The sequence below is a fragment of the Pongo pygmaeus genome, chromosome 5, assembly GCF_028885625.2.
Source record: "Pongo pygmaeus isolate AG05252 chromosome 5, NHGRI_mPonPyg2-v2.0_pri, whole genome shotgun sequence".
Lineage (NCBI taxonomy): Eukaryota > Metazoa > Chordata > Mammalia > Primates > Hominidae > Pongo > Pongo pygmaeus.
In genome coordinates this window covers 122,773,217-122,788,154 of record NC_072378.2, presented here as the reverse complement: position 1 = coordinate 122,788,154, position 14,938 = coordinate 122,773,217, and the positions used below count along the sequence as shown (strand labels likewise).

General features: G+C 36.0%; 1 protein-coding gene across 1 annotated transcript in view; it reads right to left on the bottom strand.

Annotated features, from left to right (window-relative positions):
• The window catches only part of PKIB (cAMP-dependent protein kinase inhibitor beta), a 236,063-nt gene that overhangs the window by 127,665 nt on the left and 93,460 nt on the right, over positions 1 to 14,938 (bottom strand). Inside the window, exon 2 of the mRNA XM_063666548.1 lies at positions 10,247 to 10,333. The gene's annotated coding sequence lies outside the window, so the exon portion shown is untranslated. The remainder of the gene's footprint in view (positions 1 to 10,246; positions 10,334 to 14,938) is intronic.

The window sequence follows — 14,938 nt, the reverse complement described above, 5'->3', positions numbered from 1 at the left end:
GAACATCCCTGAAGGACAGCGGTGAAGGGCAATCTTCCCATTGGGCAGAACTTCGAGCAGTGCACCTGGTTGTGCACTTTGCATGGAAGGAGAAATGGCCAGATGTGTGTTTATATGCTGATTCAGGAGCTATAGCCAATGGTTTGGCTGGATGTTCAGGGACTTGAAAGAAGCGTGATTGGAAAATCGGTAACAAAGAAATTTGGGGAAGAGGTATGTGGATGGACCTCTCTGAGTGGTCAAAAACTGTGAAGATATTTGTTTCCCATGTGAGTGCTCACCAACTGGTGACCTCAGCGGAGGAGGAGTTTAATAATCAAATGGATAGGATGACCCGTTCTGTGGACACCACTCAGCCTTTTTCCCCAGCCACCCCTTTCATCGTCCAATAGGCCCACGAACAAAGTGGCCATAGTGGCAGGGATGGAGGTTACACATGGACTCAGCAACATGGACTTTCACTCACCAAGACTGACCTGGTTACAACCACTGCTCAGTGCCCAATTTGCCAGCAGCAGAGACCAATACTGAGCCCTCGATATGGCACCATTCCTCAGGGTGATCAGCCAGCAACCTAGTGGCAGGTTGGTTATATTGGACCTCTTCCATCATGGAAAGGGCAGAGGTTTGTCCTCACTGGAATAGACACTTACTCTGGATATGGGTTTGCCTCTCCTGCACACAATGCTTCTGCCACGACTACCATCTGTGGACTCCTAGAATGCCTTATCCACTGTCATGATATTCCACACAGCATTGTCTCTGACAAAGGCACTCACCTTATGGCTAAAGAAGTACGGCAGTGGGTTCATGCTTATGGAATTCACTAGTCTTACCATGTTTGCCATCATCCTGAAGCAGCTGCATTGATAGAACAGGGGAATGGTCTTTTGAAGTCACAATTACAATGCCAACTAGGTGACAGTATTTTGCAGAGCTAGGGAAAAGTTCTCCAGAAAGCCATGTATGCTCTGAATCAGCATCCAATATATGGTATTGTTTCCTTCCATAGCCAGAGTTCACGGATTCAGCAATCAAGAGGTGGAAGTGGAAGTGGCACCACTCACCATCACCCCTAGTGATCCACTAGCAAAATTTTTGCTTCCTGTTCCCACAACATTACATTCTGCTGGCCTAGAGACCTCAGTTCCAGAGGGAGGAAAGCTGCCACCAGGAGATGCAACAATGATCCCATTAAACTGGAAGTTAAGATTCTCACCTGGACACTTTGGGGTCCTTCTACCTTTAAGTCAACAGGCTAAGAAGGGAGCTACAGTGTTGGCTCCTGTGATTGCCTCAGACTATAGATGAAATCAGTCTACTACTCCATAACCAAGGTAAAGAAATGTACGCATGGAATACAGGAGATCCATTAGGGTGACTCAGTATTACCATGTCCTGTTATTAAGGTCAATGGGAAACTACAATAGTCCAATCCAGGCAGGACTACAAATGGTCCAGACCCTTCAGGAATGAAGGTTTAGATTTCTCCATCAGGAAAAAAACCACGACCTGTTGAGATACTTGCTGAAGGTAAAGGGAATACAGAATGGGTAGTAGAAGAAGGTAGTCATCAATACCAGTTATGACCACATGACCAGCTGCAGAAACGAGAACTGTAATTGTCATGAGTGTTTCCTTCTTTTGTTAAAAATATGTTTGTGCATGTATACACTGTACTAAGAAAATGTCTTGGCCATGCACAGTGGTTCATGTCTGTAATCCCAGCACTTTGGGAGGCCGAGGCGGGCAGATCATGAGGTCAGGAGATCAAGACAATCCTGGCCAACATGGTGAAACCCCATCTCTACTAAAAATACAAAAATTAGCTGGGCATGGTGGCACATGACTGTAATCCCAGCTTTCGGGAGGCTAAGGCAGGAGAATCGCTTGAACCCGGGAGGCAGAGGTTGCAGTGAGCAGAGATCACACCACTGCACTCCAGCCTGGTGACAGAGCAAGACTCCATCTTAAAAAAAAAAAAAAAAAAAAAAAAAAAAAGTCTTTATTTTATTTCCTTTCTCCTTTATCATGTAACATAAGATTTATTGACTTCACATCAGCATTTAAGTATTGTTAACTTTATGTAATAGCTTTTGGGTTGGGGATTGGTGCATTTCTGGTTGTACAAAGGATAGTTGTATTATGTTAGGCATAATTACGACCTCATTATTGTCTTCATTTGAAGATTTATGTATGATCTCAGGAGATGTGTATGGGTTCAGGTTGACAAGGGGTGGACTTGTGTTGGTTAACACTGAGAGTCAACTTGATTGGATTGAAGGATACAAAGTATTGATCCTGGGTGTGTCTGTGAGGGTGTTGCCAAAAGAGACTAACATTTGAGTCAGTGGGCTTGGGAAGGCAGATCCATCCTTAATCTGCAGGACACCGTTCTGAGATAACCAGCCTGTTCTCAATTCTGTTCCTGACAACTTTTGTGTTCTTAACTTTTTATGTCTAAAGTCATATAAAATTGTAATTAATATTATCATCCCTCTATAAAATTTAGTAAGGCTTTTACATTAGATTTTAATGAAATCAGTCTTAACTAGGATTGCATTGAAATACAATTGAAAGGCAATCTATATTGCCTTTGAAAAGCTTTAATAATTGTGAATATTATGTTTACAAATTATTCATTATCAACAAGGGAGCAGATTTTGAGCTGTGCTCTGGAATTCATGTAATAAAGTCACTATCAATAGCAATGCTGAGGCTACATCTCAAGGAGAGGGACAAATAAAAAATATTTTTCAGTTCTATGGTGATAGTCTTCTCAGCTTGTACATTAACTTAATGACTTAATGGTTCCTTATTAATGAATGTCTCCATTTACCCACTAAATATTTCTACAATATTTATCTATAAACAGTCTATATAAATTTGTTTCAAAAAAATAAAAAGCATATAAACTTGCTGCAGCCAACTTTTTTCTACCCCTGCCCCTGGATTATATCGGGTCATCTGGAGCATCCAAAATAAAGAAAGTTAAAAAGCACAGGTACATAAGGAAATTCTCTATTTTCTCCAAAACCTATGTGCACAAATCTGTAGACACAGTTGGCCTGGTGTATTAGATTTAGTTTCATTCCAGTAAACAAGTTCTCTCAGTAAAGCGACAATTTATGGCTGAAAATAGTAGCTTGACACCACACACCTTAACCATCAAAACTTTAGTCTGTGAATGTTTAGGAAAGCCAGTGACCTCTAAACATTTGTAAATTTAATATCAAAAATATTAACGTTACTTGACTCCAAATATTAGAGTTATGTACATTATTGTTACCTGAGACCCCGAACCAGTAGAATTGGTAGTACTGGGAGTTTGTTAGAAATATAAGATCTCAGACCCCATCTCAGAACTACTAAATCACAATCTGCATTTCACAAGATCGCTATCTGATTTGTAAACCCATTAAAGTTTGAAAAGCACTGCTGTACTTGCATCCTTAACTCAGTGGCTAATCCCTTGAGATTTTACTCTAGAAAAACTGTGCTTCTTTTACTCTAGGTTAACTGTGCTTCTTTTACTCTAAAAAAGGCAATGGCTTTCATCTTTGCACAATAATCTTAGTGTTTACGTTTATCTGATTTCTGTGATGACAAATGTAATTTATAGGCAAAGTTTCAGGTGGGTGAGAGAAGTGATGTGGGACACCATTCAAGAAAGCAGGGATTTTTCTTTCCTGAAAACGTGTTCCTGATCTCTTGACTGCAAATTATCAGACACTATATGGCTAGACAATATATAAAAGGCAACTTCTTCATGATTCTTTTAAAGATCAAAATTTTTCAGAATTTACTCAAACCCTAACTTAAGATAAACCAGTTTTCATTTTTCTGATGGAAAGGTTGCATACAGTTGTTCAAAACCAGTCATAATAATAGAAATTTAGATCCAGAAAGTATGCTAGTCAGTCCATCCATCTCCTTTGCATTTTATAGGAAGTAATTTGCAAAAATTTTTAGAATTCATTATTTATCCTCTAGCTAAATTATGCCCTGCCAGCTTCCAAAATAAATTTATTATTCTAAAAGATTACATATGTGAAATACAATTATTTAATTAGATTTATTTTTTAATGTAAAGGGGAATCAAATAGGTGTACCAACCACCTCAGCTGTGTTTACTGAAATTGACCATTAAGTTAGAATCTTCATTAAGTTCAGGAAAAGGAAATTAAGGTTAAAAAAAAAAAAGGGAAAAGAGACTACATAGCAAGTTAGCATTTCAATACCATGTGTTGAATCCCAGTTGAGGACATTAATAACCAAATAGTTCACTTTGTTTTTTAAAACCTTATATATGGATGATTAAAAAAAAAAACTAGCCAGGCACGGTGACACACTCATGTAATTCCTGTAATTCCAGCTACTAGGGTGGCTGAAGTGGGACGATTGCTTAAGCCCAGCAAGTTGAGGCTGCAGTGAGCCATGATCATGCCACTGCACTCCAGCCTGGGCAACAGAGTGAGATTTTGTCTCAAAAAAATAAAAATAATAAATAAATAAATACAAACCACATATAAATGATAAATTTGAACCAGATTTTTATCTGAAGGGTTACATTTCTACAGTAAATGAAAGATGCTTAGATTTGGCTCAGCATCATACTAATGTACTGAATTAGAATAATACTATTCTACTGAATGAAGTCTAATATACAAAAATAATCTCATTGGCTAAATGAATGAAAATGATAAGAGCAAAGATATAATTTAACTTTTTTAAAAAGGACAAAACAAAATACTGGGTCATTGACTTGGACTTCAACTAACACCTTGACAATTGACTTAGACGTTCAAATCTATGGGGTGTTATGCAAAGAATGGTGAATAGATATTATCCATTTTAGTAAAGGAAGAAGAGGAAATCAGTATGTCAATGCAAAAAATACAGAAAATCAGTAACTTCCAGTAGCCCTTCAGTTATTCATAGGAAAGGCATATAGTTAGAAAACGTTTGTCTAATCTGGGAAAACATGTGTGTATGTGGGGGGTGTGTGTGTGTGTGTGTATGTGTCGAGAGATAGGAATTAGATGAAGGAGATATCTTCCTTGCTATACAATTTTTAATAAGGAGAAGCTGGAGCCTGCGGAATTTCCTAACTTAGAGATAACTTTAATAGGTGGATACACTATAATCTGTCCAGATGTCTGAAATCAGGGTTTGTTTTTTTGTTTGTCTGGTTTTTTTTTAAAAAAAGGCAAAACTCGTGAAAGATACTCCATGATAGGCAGGGGCAATTCTAAAGGAACCACACAACTGTGGAGTGATTTAGCATTGGCAGACACCTTCTACACTTTTATCTCAATCCCTTTTCTCCCAAATCTTTGCCAACAGAAGTCATTACCCTTTGTGGGCAGAGGGCAGCCCTGTGGACCGCACGCTAAGCATGCATCACCTCTCCACCATCACCTTTATCTCCAGCCTCTCCCTGGCTTTGCTCCAACTCTCCCTTTTTTCTTGGGCATGCTAGACTAAGAGAAATGTCTGATCGTTCTGCCCTTATCTAAACTTGAAAAATGCACTATGGAGATAAAATTCTCATATCTTTGGTGTCTATATTCACCAAGTTAACTAAAGAGCTAAATAATCTACACCTTGTTTTGCAGAACACTAATAAAAGGCTATCATTTTGCAGTCTGCCTACATTTATACACTTCCACTGGAGGGAGAAAAAAGTATCTCTTCTGTAGCTTACTGAGCACTTGCAGAGCTAAGTGCTTTTCTTTTATTACCTCATTTATTACCTCTTTAGAGCAATCTGTGAGGTATGCAGTATTATTGTCTTCAAAGAAAGAGTAAACTGAGGTACAGATAGAGTAAATAACTTACCAAAGATCTTAAAATCTGTAAATGGTGGAACCAGATTTCAAAATTTAGATACATCTGAGCCTGTGATCTTAACCTCCACACTATATATAGCTTCCCATAAATAAACCTCACGAAGTTTCACTGTGAATGATTTTTTATGTAAAATAGCTATTCATGAAGCACTTCTTCCTATAAATAAGGCATCATTTCAAAATGACACATTTGCCTGCAGCAGGCTCAGAGCTTAGAAAGATAATATTTTAATCAGATACCACTCATCCTTACCAATAATTTGGCATTTCTGAATACTTTACCATTTTCCCGAAAGTGTATGTTTAAAATTCCCCTTTTTTCTATCCTGATTTTTACTCATTTTTTTCTGATTTCTATTAACGTCAAAACATATATTATGATTATGTACAGAAGCACCAAAAGATAATATATTTCAGAATAACCAAAGACTGAAAATTCTGAACTTTAACAGAGACTATGCATTGCAAATATTTGAGGATCACTTATTTGAACTTGAAGAAAATTGGTTTCCTGTTATTAACTAAATTGGCTCTGTTGGTAAAAACATGACTACCTTAACTGTCTTCTTTCATTGCTACCCCCTTATTCTTTGTTATTTTCTTTTTCCTGTAATAATGAAATATCAATAACTTATTTATGTTATCTGCTTTGTGAAACATGAGCCGGCCTAGAATGACAACCTCCTTTCCCACATCTGCATATTCTCTCCTTGCCCCTAGTCTAAGATCATGTCAAAACAGGGACATATTAAGCTTTTATTGGATAATGTGCTTTAACCAACTTGTTTTTACATTACACTGATACATTTATAAATACATTTTTTTTTTTTACAAATTTAAGACATGGAGATGAAATCAAATCACCTTTGACAGCCACCTTCAACTTTTAGTCCCACCATTCCCATAGGTGACTATCTCTATCACAGTTTAACATATTTAATTCCCACCCTTTGTTAATGCTTTTACACACACATCACATGGATCTAGATATATTATATAATATTGCTTCTTACATGGCTATGTGTTGTACACACTGTAATACAACATCTAGAATTCAGCTGTTTTTGCCAAACATAGGTATGACTCATTCTTTTAAATTGTTGCATAGTATTTCATGGAATAAAAATATTAAGATTTATTTGATCATTCCCCTATACAAAAACATTTAAGTTCTCTCCACAACTTTATTATTACAAACATTGCTGCAACATCCTTTTTTATGAATCCTTATAAACATGCATTACTCTAGGGTAGATATTGAGAGGTAAAATTTCTAGGTTGTGGCATACATCTTAGTTGAAGAGATATTCCTGTGCTAGGAAGTTATATTAGGTCATAAAGGCTCAGCACTAAAATAACAACCTCTTCAATCCTGTAGTCAAGACTTATAGGAAGTCTATCAGTTTGGCAGCAGTTGTATTTTTCTGATGGAAAACACATTGCAGTGGGAATCAAAAGAAACCAAGACTAACCCTTTCTGCTGCTGATTAGAAGTCATGCAGCCTCTCCAAGTTTCTGTTTCTTTGGCTGCAGTAATTAGGAGATAGGGCTAGATTATTTCTCAGAAATTTATATATCTACATGACATATTTCTATTCTTAAGTTATTCATTCACTGTACAAGAATATACAAGGCATATATAAGAGTCTACAATGTTTCCTTAAGGAATTAACAAGAAATAATACCAGAAAACAAAGCAATGTGTAAACATATTTATACAAATACACATAGGCTGCAAAATGTGTGATTTTTTTAAAAAACTACAAAAAATTCTGTTCCATTGGTCTACATCTCTGTTTTGGTACCAGTACCATGCTGTTTTGGTTACTGTAGCCTTGTGGTATAGTTTGAAGTCAGGTAGCATGATGCCTCCAGCTTTGTTCTTTTGGCTTAGGATTGACTTGGCAATGCAGGCTCTTTATTGGTTCCATAGGAACTTTAAAGTCGTTTTTTCCAATTCTGTGAAGAAAGTCATTGGTAGCTTGATGGGGATGGCATTGAATCTAGACCAATGGAACAGAACAGAGACCTCAGAAATAATGCCACATATCTACAACTATCTGATCTTTGACAAACCTGACAAAAACAAGAAATAGGGAAAGGATTCCCTACTTAATAAATGGTGCTGGGAAAACCGGCTAGCCATATGTAGAAAGCTGAAACTGGATCCCTTCCTTACACCTTATACAAAAATTAATTCAAGATGGATTAAAGACTTAAATATTAGACCTAAAACCATAAAAACCATAGAAGAAAACCTAGGCAATACCATTCAGGACATAGGCATGGGCAAGGACTTCACGTGTAAAACACCAAAAGCAATGGCAACAAAAGCCAAAATTGACAAATGGGATCTAATTAAACTAAAGAGCTTCTGCACAGTAAAAGAAACTACCATCAGAGTGAACAGGTAACTTATAGAATGGGAGAAAATTTCTGCAATCTACTTATCTGACAAAGAGCTAATATCCAGAATCTACAATGAACTCAAACAAATTTACAAGAAAAAAACAACCCCATCAACAAGAAGACAAAGGATATGAACAGACACTTCTCAAAAGAAGACATTTATGCAGCCAAAAGACACATGAAAAAATGCTCATCATCACTGGCCATCAGAGGAATGCACATCAAAACCACAATGAGATACCATCTCATACCAGTTAGAATGGCGATCAATAAAAAGTCAGGAAACAACAGGTGCTGGAGAGGATGTGGAGAAATAGGAACACTTTTACACTGTTGGTGGGACTGTAAACTAGTTCAACCATTGTGGAAGTCAGTGTGGCAATTCCTCAGCCATCTAGAACTAGAAATACCATACGACCCAGCCATCCCATTACTGGGTATATACCCAAAGGATTGTAAATCGTGCTGCTATAAAGACACATGCACATGTATGTTTACTGCGGCACTATTCACAATAGCAAAGACTTGGAACCAACCCAAATGTCCAACAATGATAGACTGGATTAAGAAAATGTGGCATATATACGCCATGGAATACTATGCAGCCATAAAAAATGATGAGTTCATGTCCTTTGTAGGGACATGGATGAAGCTCGAAACCATCATTATCAGCAAACTATCGCAAGGACAAAAAACCAAACACTGCATGTTCTCATTCATAGGTGGGAATTGAACAATGAGAACACATGGACACAGGAAGGGGAACATCACACACCGGGGCCTATTGTGGGGTGGGAGGAAGGGAGAGGGATAGCATTAGGAGATATACCTAATGCTAAATGACGAGTTCATGGGTGTAGCACACCAATATGGCACATGTATACATATGTAACAAACCTGCACATTGTGCACATGTACCCTAAAACTTACAGTATAATAAAAAAAAACTATAAAAAAAACACATTGCTTATTTAGTTGGTTTTATTTAATAAAGAGGCTGCTTGGTACCCTTCTCTGCAAACACTATGTACTGGAGTGAAGTTATCGCTCCCTCCTACCACCCCACCCAGGTGGAGGCAGAGGGAAATTTGTTATAACAGGTGCTTAATATATTTTCTGTGGCCCTAAAGCTGTAATTTCCTGGAAATGCAGTGCCCAGTACTGAGAGAGTTCTTGGAGTTGTTTCTCATGTTCTCCAGACTCTAGCTTCCCAAATTCTGTTTAAGATCCATCTGCTCCATTGTCTGCCTAAACATAAGCCCTTCCCTCGGCTATATCATCAATTATAAGGAGTACACACACATGCTAAATAAAGAAGGGGTCAGTAGAGGGGAAGTACAGGGAAAGGACTTTCTCAAAAAGAGACTTTGGTGAATTTAATACTCAGTAAAGACTGAAGAGAAAAATATAACCATTTTTTATCCATGTTTTTCAAGATTTCTGCCCTTTAGCACTGAGCCCATACATTCTCTTCATTTATTTAAACTCTCTTTGAAGTTGTAGTAGCATCAAAGGCAAAAGGACTATATGAGGACAAAAACATGAATCAAAATAAAGACAACGTAATTTGTAATGTGGAATTATCAGTCAGCTGAAAGGACAGATGGGAATAAATTATAGAAAATATAGTTACATTAAAATGAGAAAAATCATATGATGGTATCAAGACTGCATTTAACCATCACAACACAAATAATGAAAAACCTAACCAGGACAGAACCATAAATAAGTTTGATAATGTCATCCTTGTTTCAACAGATCACAGTTTACTTTCAATTTAGAGAGTGTCTACCCACACAAAGTGGAAACTCGAAGCACTCTCTTGAGTAGATGATTTTTAAAGCAAGATGTCACAAAACATGTCAATTGTATCAACTTGTTTAAGTTTAATTCAGTTCTGGGAATGTTTATTATGCACCAGGCATTCTATTAGCTGCTAGGCACATAAACATGACAAAACGTGATCACTACCAAAAAGATGTTACCTTCCATTGGAAGTATGTATGTCCAAGTTCTCAAATCTCAAAATCAAATTAATTTCAGAGTGTGTCATCTTTAAATGAAAGAAAAACCTGAGAGAGAGAAAGAGAAAAACAAGTTATACATACATTTTACAAAGGTTCAGCATAATTAACATAACATGTAAGTAATAACACCCCAAACACATTAGGAATAACTGTTCTGGATAATTCAAGAAAATATATTTTTGCACATTTTAAAAAATTTTGTAACAAAATGCTTGGAGGAAGCAGGATAGTGGCATGGAAAGAACATTGGACCAGAAGTAAAGAAATGAGGTAACTATTGTTTTTTCAATAATTTGCAGTGTTCACTTACATAATTAATTTCACTTCTATAGACTTAATGTTTCTTTAGCTTTAGACTGTTGAATTTAATCTTATTAAAGACCAAAAAGAAAACTATAACACTTTTCACCCTGTTTTTAAGATTCCTCTCCTTCAGCACTGAGCCCTGTGGAGCCTGTGACCTTGTGAGACCTCTATTCCAGTGAGAGAGAAAAGAAATTAAAATTATCTCTGGCCTCTTTTAGCTTTAGCCCAACAACTAAGTCAACTGTTAGAAAAGTAGCAGGTGAAGGGTAGTCCTAACAGGCCAAGTGAGGTTGAAAGATGTTCAATTATTCAGTAGACCATCTGCTGCTCTTTGTATACCTTACCTTATTGCACAGGAGACTCTTGCATTGATCATAAAGATGCAGGGCAGACAAGTCTTAAAATTGGGGCTTAGCCCAGGAGGGTTCTTGGCTTTGCTAAGGAAAACATTCAAGGGTGAGCTGGTGGTGTTAGACAGCAACTTTTATTGAAGCAACAGCATACAGCAGCAGCAGAGGTGCTGTTTCTTGGAGAGTAGGGCTATCCTATATGCAGTGTGCCCAGAATAGCAGCTCAGAGGCAGTCCTGCAGTCATATGTATACCCACTTTTAATTATATGCAAATTAAGGGACAGATTATCAGAAATTTCTAGAAAAAGAGTGGTAACTTTCATGCTGTTTGTTAGGTTATTGACATGGAAAGGGGCAGTAACTTACAGATGTTGCCATGGCAATGGTAAACTGACATGACACACCAGTGGGCTTGTCTTATGGAGAGATGTTTCTGCCCCATCCCTGTTTTAGCTAGTCCCCATTGTGTCCCAGTGTCTGAGCCCCTCCACAGTTGCATCCCACGTCCTATCTCAATAACACTTTGTGAATACAGTATTTAATAAATTTAATATTTTGAGATAACAGTAAATTAAACAGACAATTCATACTTAGATTCAATCTTCCATTTCAAGATTCTTTCTTAATAAATTGAAGCCACTTTTCTAAGCATAAAAAATTGTAAGTATAATTCAATTTTTCTTCAGTTCTGTTCATTAAAACTGTATTTAAGTCTACATGACATAAAAGTTAATAATCTCTGAGATCTATTTCTTTACTTAATTTTTGCATATTTCTTATAAATTTGGAATGCAGTGGAAAAGAATCCCACTAGGTAGTTAGTCAGTATATTACAGGCCTCTAACTTGCTGCTATAATATTTATTTAATGAATTCATTCACACAAATCAAAACACCTCATTGAAATTCTATTTATGGCTTACTTAATTTATGATTATCATTTCCAACAGATATTTCACTTTTTTATTGACATATTTAATCTCTGGTTTGTAGATGTAAATTTGAACTTATTCATTTGATGTTACCATGAGATAAGAAAAAAATAAACCTTATTTGGTGAAATATGTAGCAATAAGGTAGAGATACTATCCTGAGATCTTGTGCATGCTTAATAATTTAACCATTTTTACATTCTCCCCTTTTCTCATATATTTTCTTTCTGATTAGACTGTTCATGTTTTAATTAGTTTTTTCACACTGTCAACCTTTAAATAGCCATTTGCCTCACTCACAATCCTTAATGATGTGTAATCTCTCACGTGTAAAATTAAATCAATTCAGCTACCAGAAAAATACCAGAGAAATAAATAGATAAGACCTTCATTCTTCTATGACTTCCCAAGTTAGACTCTCCCACACTGCAAAGACACTAACTACTAAATCTCCAGTTCTTCATCCAAGGGAAACTGCGAAAAGGGGCATAGCCCAGCATAAAAAATGAAGTCTGACAAGCTTAACAGTTGGCCTCTTTGCTCTATTCTCACTAGTCTCAGAGGTCTCTAAGGAACTGCTTACCTCTCAAGTCAAGAAGCAATCATTTTAAGTCAATGAAAATGAATAAACTAATCTAGAATGGGTAATCATTGTTATTGATATTAATACCATCATTATGATTAATGGTGTTTATTAGAGGTGATATTTGTGCCAAGAAGATAACGGAAAAGACAGACTAGAATTAACATTACAAAATGTATATGTGCGTATTAAGTGTGAGGGAATTTTCTTAAAGTAAACAGTGGGAAGGGGTGTAGTAGCATACTAAAGTAATAGCAGTAAAAATTTCATGGAACAGCCTGGAAAGCAAAGAAGAATCCTAAAGAGGTATTTCAGAGAGTCATTTGTGAATAATTGTATTTTACAAGATGAATTTTAGGTCTCACCTTTAATATGTGTCTTATTGGCATATTACCCATGTCATTATTAGAATAAAAATTCTCAAATCTGGGAACAATTGAAATTCCTATTAAGAATGTGTAAGTCCTTCCCTAGAAATGCTTGAGCATGCCTGTCTCACAGTTTGCTGCCTGCATAATGTAGAAGATATTATTAAGATTTCTGTTTAAGGCTAGAAATAAAATGTTTCTGAAATATATTTTGCAAATAAAATTATTAAATGCTCTATTGTTTCTTTCAAAATAATCTTCACTAAAGCTTAGTTTGTTTGACCTCAACACTGTATTACACAATGAAATCAAAACATAATCAACCTATTTAAGATAAATAGAAAAAAGGAAAAGAAAGAAAACACTTGGGATATAAATGTTTTTTCTATCTTGATTGTTAAGACTATTCTATATCTTATATTAATATTTCTTCATATGACTAAGTATTAATCAATATTCAGAAGATAATTATGAAAACAGGAAAATACGATACAACTTACATAGCCAAAGAAAACAAAATGCAAGAATAATGTGACCATATTCTAGTCTTTCATTCAGTAACTATTTCCTTAGTAATTACTATGTGTTAGGTACTGTTTTAGGTCTTGGGATACATAAGAGAACAAGAAAACACAAAAATCCCTGATCTCGTGGAGCCTCTATTACAGTCTGTACTTAAACATGTTTATATGTAATATTAACCTGGCCATCAGTTCCTTTATCACAAGCAGTACAAAGGAAATGCACTTTCTGTCAACACCTCCCATAGCTGCAAAGAAGGTAGCTTCTGTCATAAGAACATAGGATAGAAAAGATAACTGGTTACATATCTATATGTCTAGCCCCTCCATCAGATAATACCATTTCTAGCTCAACCTCTTTGAGTGACATATTTATAATACAAACATTAGTGCAAATGGCTTTTGAGAAAAATAAAATTCAGACTTTGGATTCAGAAATGTTTAATGTCACATCACGGAATATAAACATTTTTTGGCCTTTGGAGTCATTCCTAATCATTCTCATCTGGATGAAAGCCATGAGCCAACAACTGGATGGGTTGTTAAACAGTAACCACATCTCCTTATCCCTCTCTTACATTCTTTCACTTGCTTTTTTGGTGGCAAATAGGAGAAAATAAGGGAAGTCCACAGTGGTATGACTAAGTTCTGCTTGGTGAAGAATAGCTACTAAATTCTGAGACATTCCAGCCCTGCTTAAGAATGACCTGGATGATTTTAGGACTTTAACTTTTTCCTATTAGGATGTAACTGTTACCATGTTAGTTCCATAAAGATGACAAAAAATAAGCAACTACAAAGTCCTCATCTATCATCAAGAAGTGCAAATGTTTTTCAAGCAACTGCTATGTACATCACATGTTATATGGCTCATAGTGGTAAAAGACCATCTCTGCAGTATAAATTTGTAAGAGAACATAAACACTTTAAAAATTAAAATGATGTCATATCCCACACCTACACTCATTGCTCACCTTCCATTCAGGCCACACTTGCCCATAGAGATAGAAAGCTACAAAAAAACTTTATATTTGTAATGGATAGAAAGATGGCAATATCCTCATAACTCAATCTTCATGGCTCAATCAGCAAATGTTGACTCAGTAGTCAGAGACATCTGGCACAATTAAAGATTTTTAATGGCCCCTGCCCACAAAGGAGATTAAGATATCATAAGGAAGAAAAATAGAAAAAAAATACAATAAATGCAAATGCGTCTAGGTAAATCACAGAATTAAAAGAACGAAGCACATTAAAAGGAGGATTATGTTTGTGTAAGAGAAAATGAATTAATTTTAAACCTGTAATCTTGATGCCTAAAATTTTAGGGATTTTGGTAATTGTTTTCCAACATTTATATGGCAAGTTATTTAAATTAACCTAGTCTTGCTATTTTTCATTCCAAATCTGTTTAAGTCCTTTGTGAGGCTCTCTGACCAAGTAATTTGTATTAGATCTTATTTTCTTTTCAGCTTTTCATGCTTAACAATGCCTAGTTTTAATAATAACTAACAATCATAAGTCAAGATGGAAAGGATAGTCTTATATTGTAAAAGAAATGTTACAAGAAAAACAACTTCGAGATGACTG